Source organism: Ammospiza caudacuta, chromosome 4, assembly GCF_027887145.1.
Source record: "Ammospiza caudacuta isolate bAmmCau1 chromosome 4, bAmmCau1.pri, whole genome shotgun sequence".
NCBI lineage: Eukaryota > Metazoa > Chordata > Aves > Passeriformes > Passerellidae > Ammospiza > Ammospiza caudacuta.
In genome coordinates this window covers 52,306,587-52,312,603 of record NC_080596.1, presented here as the reverse complement: position 1 = coordinate 52,312,603, position 6,017 = coordinate 52,306,587, and positions in this window count along the sequence as shown.

The following is a 6,017-nucleotide window of genomic DNA, read 5'->3' as shown; positions in this document are numbered from 1 at the left end:
AAAAAGGGAGCAGAGTAAAAGCCATTAACAAAACAAGAGCAGAGCACATGCAAAACTCCTTAAGAACAGCATGTCCCAAAATAGGAGGATGTAGCCTTCTGCCCCAGGAGACACTGAACACACACCTATCCAAACCCCAGCCCCACAGGACATTCTGGGCAACACACACCAAGGCCTGTCTGCACCAAGAGCTGGAAGCCACCACCACCACCTGAGTCAGGAAACAGCTGCCAGCTCTTGGTGCAAAGTTTGGCAGCAGGGACTAATGACCCATCACATACAGAGGCAAGAGCCACTAACTGTAGGTGTAACTTCTAGAGAAAAAAGCAGAAGAAATCATTTCTCACCTGAGAGCAATAGCTTGGCAGCAAGGAAAAGCCAGTGGTTATTAGTGGCATGGCATGGCATGGCATGGCATGGCATGGCATGGCATGGCATGGCATGGCAAAATGAGTCCATTTATAGGTTACCCAGGCACAATGCCATCTGGAGCTAGAAATTATGGAGCACAAAAGAAACACAATCTCTTCCCATCAATAAATTGGAGTAATTTGGCTGACTTTATGCAATAAAGCTGAATAATGCTGTAATGCCAAGTTCCCTTACAGTTGTACTTTAGTAGTTTCCCTACCCCGAAGAACCAGACTTCAAGATCAGCACAGGTAAGGACCTATTGCTAATTAGGTTTTAGCTAAACTCCTATGCAGTTTGTGCAGCTCTCATGCAATTTCTACTGGAAGTCATTTTTGGCTGGGTTTCCTGAGGCATTGAGTTTCTACTGTCCCTGAGCATGTACATTTGTGTGCCTACCTGGAGTCTCCCAACAACATTTGAATCTATTGAGAATATCAACCAATAATTTTCTTTTTGTTCAAAAGCTAAAAGAACAGTACGGATCTGAGATACTAGATTCCTACAAGTTTCAACAAAGCAGAGGACAAAGCTCACATTGTCATCTGCCTCTTCTCTGGCAGAAAGAAACTTGATGAACTCCAGCCTTATTAGACACAAAACCCAGTCTTTTCAGTGAAACTGGAATATTTTTGACATTACATTGCTTTATGCACTGAACAGCACAGAGGTTGCAATTTTAGAATCTCTGCTGGTTCACCTAGTTCACCCTTACAGGAAATGTTCCTTCCCTTTGTACTGCAAGTGGAGGATTTCTTGACATAAATCACAAGGAAAGTCACCCAGGGGCTGAGGGCCACATTCCACCAGCTGTTTCCCATCACCAAGGAGCCTGTTCCCATGAATTCTCACATATTGAGGATGCATTGCTAACACGTCCTTGGGAGTATTAGTAAAAAAAGGCTGGATTATATCTGTTATGTAAAAAAATACTTTAAAAATGGGTTCTCTATTACAAAGCATGACCTCCCCACATCTGTGACTGTGCATTTCTTCCTACCTCCTTGGGCACCCAATCACCCTGCAGCCCAAGGAAGGCAAGAGATCACATGAGAATAATGAATTTCAGCATGTAGTAATGCTGAAATGTATATGCACAGGCTGAAAGAATTAAGTGACAAATAAAAAAGGTGGCATTTCTTAAAAGAAGACCAGGTGACTTTGGTCTACTTGCTGCCTTGGAGTGCAAAGGCAACTCTAATGGTGCTGTTTGTTTCTTGCCATGTGTATTTCTCAATTATTTTGTAAGTAACCTTGAATCTCCCAGAATTATAAAAGCATCCCTTCTTGTCTCATGCTGATGCAAATCTAAGAAATGGCCGGGTACTCACTCTTTTACATTTTTTATTGCAAAGTCCAATTGCATTTGAGTGTGAATACCAATGAGGAACTAATATAATTACATGGCAGCAGAAGCATGTCATATTGCTAGAGATCATCTCTGACCAATTTCTTTTAACTCATCCCTGGCTCTCTGTACCTGCACTGTCTCAAACAAAAGTATAAAATCAGTCCCACTGCCAAAGTGTAAGAAAGATGGTTTCCTTTAGCAGATCATGCCTTTTGGTGAGAACATCAGCCATCTCATCCACATCTGTGAACATACCAGTCTCCTTGTTCCTGTCTCTGAAACTTCATTTTCTGTTTTGATCTAGCTGACAACATATTACCTGATTTTTTTAGATTTTTAGAAGAAACTTTGAATGTTGTACACTATAGCTAACATTTCTGAAACAAATCAGGCAAATCATAATTTCAAGAAAGAGCTTATTGAGACTTTGGCATAGATAAAGAATTCAGGATTGGGTTTCACAAAGGAAGTTTCCAGCAGCTCTCAGATGATCCAGTGTCACTCTGGCTCCCATTTAAAACAATATAAATAGAAATACAACAGATCTGAAACCTCTGCCTTCGTAGCCCTCAAAAAAATCTATTTAATCTATATCCTAGGAATCCTTCCCCACAGATAGTCCATCACCAAAGCAGTTCCTGTGGAACTCTAACAGTTCCCAGTTATAAAAATCCCCACACCTTCCAGTGCCTTTCATTACTCTATTAGCTAAACTAGCTGAGTAACCCAATGCTTAAAAATAGCCAGAGCCTTCTCTCTGTAGTACTCTCCTCACAGGCCTGCAAAAATCCAAAGAATGATATTTGTGATATTTGCCTCATTTTCTAGGCTTTGGTGGGAGTCATTTGGTCCTTCTGGAGAAGCCCTAAAGCAGGTATGAACTAAAATTTTACAGAGGAAACAGTGTATACCACCAAATGTAACTGAGGTTGATTTAAAGTAAAAAAAAAATTATGGACTATCTTGATGCACTTATGAAAGCATTCATTAGTACTAGAAGAGTAAAAATCCCTTTACTGCTGATACTGCATTTTAAATATTAATTCACAAATCAAAATGATAGCAAAATGTGCATACTTCAGGATAGGGTGTTACTGGTTCTTAAAACCACCTAACCACCTTTCAGAAGAAAGCATAATTATGTCTCAATATGTTTCCCATCAGAAAGGCTTGCTTCAGAACTCAGAAATGTTCTACAGACTTATTAAGATCTTTTAAAAACACAGCTTCTTGGCATATATAATTGCTTTTGCTTTGCAAAAGCAGTTTTATAAACAATAGTCAATTCCATACTGACAGTTTTCTGCTCATATGTAGTTCTGGTTCCCTTTAGCATACCAAGATCAAAGCTGACATGGCTGATATGAAAAAAAAGATTTTTCTGAAATCAAGGGAAGAGTTCTGTGAAACAGAGAAAAATGCAATGAGCGCCAGCAGAGGGCAAGTAACATTATTTTTATAATTCACTTTTTATATTTTGGATCTAGACATGCTGATTTTCTGATTCAAATTGCAGGTCTGCTTATGCAATATGAATTTCTGTAGGTGCCTTTGAGGTGGTGAAATTAAAACTTCCTACAGTGTGTCTATTATATTGCAGGTACTGATTTCATTAGCTTTTGGTTCAAAAAGCCTCTTGTACAAAGTTTTGTTTCTGGTGTAAATTACATACTCAAGAGGCCTCTCCTTAGTACCTGCAAAACCAGAGAGATTTCCTGAACACCTTTATGATGGTTAGCTTGGGGGGTTTTGCCCATGCCACTGCAGGCCCCAGAAGTGAGCTGCTCTGCCAGGTAGGGACTGGGAGAACAGCAACCCATGGCCTTGAATTGGGCCAAAGGAGCAGCATCTCCTGGGAACGACACTTACCAGTTAGTGTGGTGGCATGTGCAAACTCCACAGCTATTCCACATGCTGCAGCCAGTTAATTAGAATGAGCTCACACATGGAAGAAGGTAGGAAAATACAGATATTGGCAAATAGAGCAGAAAAGCAAGGACAAAATTCAGTTCATTGATGCTAATTGGGTCTCTTTAAACTCTCACACCTTTGGCCTAATCCTTAGTCACAGGCACAAGTTTCTTTGTCAGTGGGGCTCCTCACACCACAAACTCTCCTCAAGATGTGCTTCTGGTTACAAGTTTGTTTCAGGTGTTTTTGTCCTGTGTAGGTTTGTCCTATTTACCCTGCTCATGTCTACCTGCATCCAGCAAAGTGTAGCTGAAGATGACACCACTGTAATGGGTCTTGTGAAAGGTCTGGCTTTTTTCATTAATCTGGTCTGGTACAGTCTCCACAAAGGCCTTATCTGTCACAACAGGAGACCTTGGCTTGTTCCAGAAGTACCTAATTCTCTGAGCAAAGAGAAAAAGAAATAAAATCTGACAGATAGTACAAAGAGCAAGCTCTGTTCTCCATTCTTTCTGGTCCTTTTCCTTGCCATCTGCTGGAGGCCATTATGTGCCTTTCATTTCTCTGTAGATATGTAAGGTCAGGATGCACATTTCAAATACAATGCCATGTTTTAGCTGCTGCTTCTCAACTGCTTGTCAACTGGAGCTCCAGTCCCCTTCTAGCCACTCACACTGTGTTGTTATGCCCCCTATTAAAAACTTAATTTTGATGGTTATATTAAAAAAAATCTTTTTCAATAAAGTCTAACACCTATTAAAAAAAAAGCATCTCATTGCACATTTATTTCTGTCAACAGCAGTATCAGAAACCTGTCTTCTTGTTAAAGCAAAAAACCATTGAAAAAAGATTTTTTCAGCCTTTTCTGTTCAGTGCTGCAGTAGAGGACAGACAAATGTAGGATGATACTACAGACTGAACACCACTACATACCCTTAATTAGAAATCCATTATTACATAAGTTGATAGAGAATTTAAAATGAAGCTATGTAAACACTTTAGGTCAACTATTAAGAAAAAGTCACAAATATTGAAAGTAGCATCTGTAGCAGATTCTTCAACAGAAGTTTCACTGGTTGTACATAAAAATGGAAGTTATTATTTGTGACCATTTGTTATTGAGAAAATACTACTAATTTTGTATTTTTGAGTGGTTGATGTTGAAAACTAAGAGGAAGCAAAAAAAAGTTCACTTCAGCAACACACTAAAAATTAGTTTTAAATATCCATCTTTCACTGAAGTACAGAATTTCTAGGTATTTTTTTGTTTAGTTTTCACAGTACATCTATAAATTATATGAATACATCAGCACACGAGTTTCTTCTATCCAAACAACATCCCAAATGATAGAGCACACTTTTATGAAATAAATTGCTGTTATTAAATCTGCAACTATAAATAAAAGTAGTTTCCATTCCTTTTGTCCTAAATTATAAAAAACAGCATGGCAACAATAAAAACAAAAAATAAAGCCTCTTTTCTCTAGAAAAGCCCTTCAGCAATACATGCCCATCAGATGAGCGAGAGTTATACCTTCAGACACGCTTCACACAATACATGGAGCATTTAAATACATAAGGAAGGCCATATTCTTCTATAAAGCAACTAGATCTGGAGAAAAAGAAAAAGCATAGTCAACACAAATATACCTATAAATAAAATGAAGAGACTTGATAAATTTATTCCTTACACTCACAATTAAAAAACCAGCATCCTCCTAACATGCTGCTGGACAACCTGTAGTAACTCTTTCCAGATTTTTAATAAAATTAAGCAATTATCAATTCCAACCTGATTTTTAGTTTGAATTTTGTACCATTTCTATAAGATCTCTGTCTGTTATTTAATCCATTATGAAATTTGTTGCTTATGGAAATTCAAGATTATGATAAAACCATATCTGCTAGAGGTTGCACTCCTTTCACTAAGATACATCTTCAACTCGTTCATCTTTAGAACTCTTTACCCACTTCTCCATTCTTCAATTGCGGACACTGAACATGTATGTCTGATTAAATAAAAGGGAAACAATGTATTTAGGTTTCCTATTTATTAGACCCATTAAAATCCTTTTTAGAAGCCTTTCTACAAGAGCTCATCTTCCTCCTCTGTGACCAGTACTCTGAAGTCCATTATTTTGTATTAGTGTACTAAACTTTGCATATATGAAAACCTATGGCACAACAAAATACAGTGGAATAAACTCAAGACCCTGATTTTGAAACTAGGAATAAAGTTAAGTCATCAATAATTTTCCTTATTATTACACAAAGCTTGCCTGAGACACACACATGCACACAATGAGAATCATACATCAGTATTCATGTAAGCATTACAGATCAT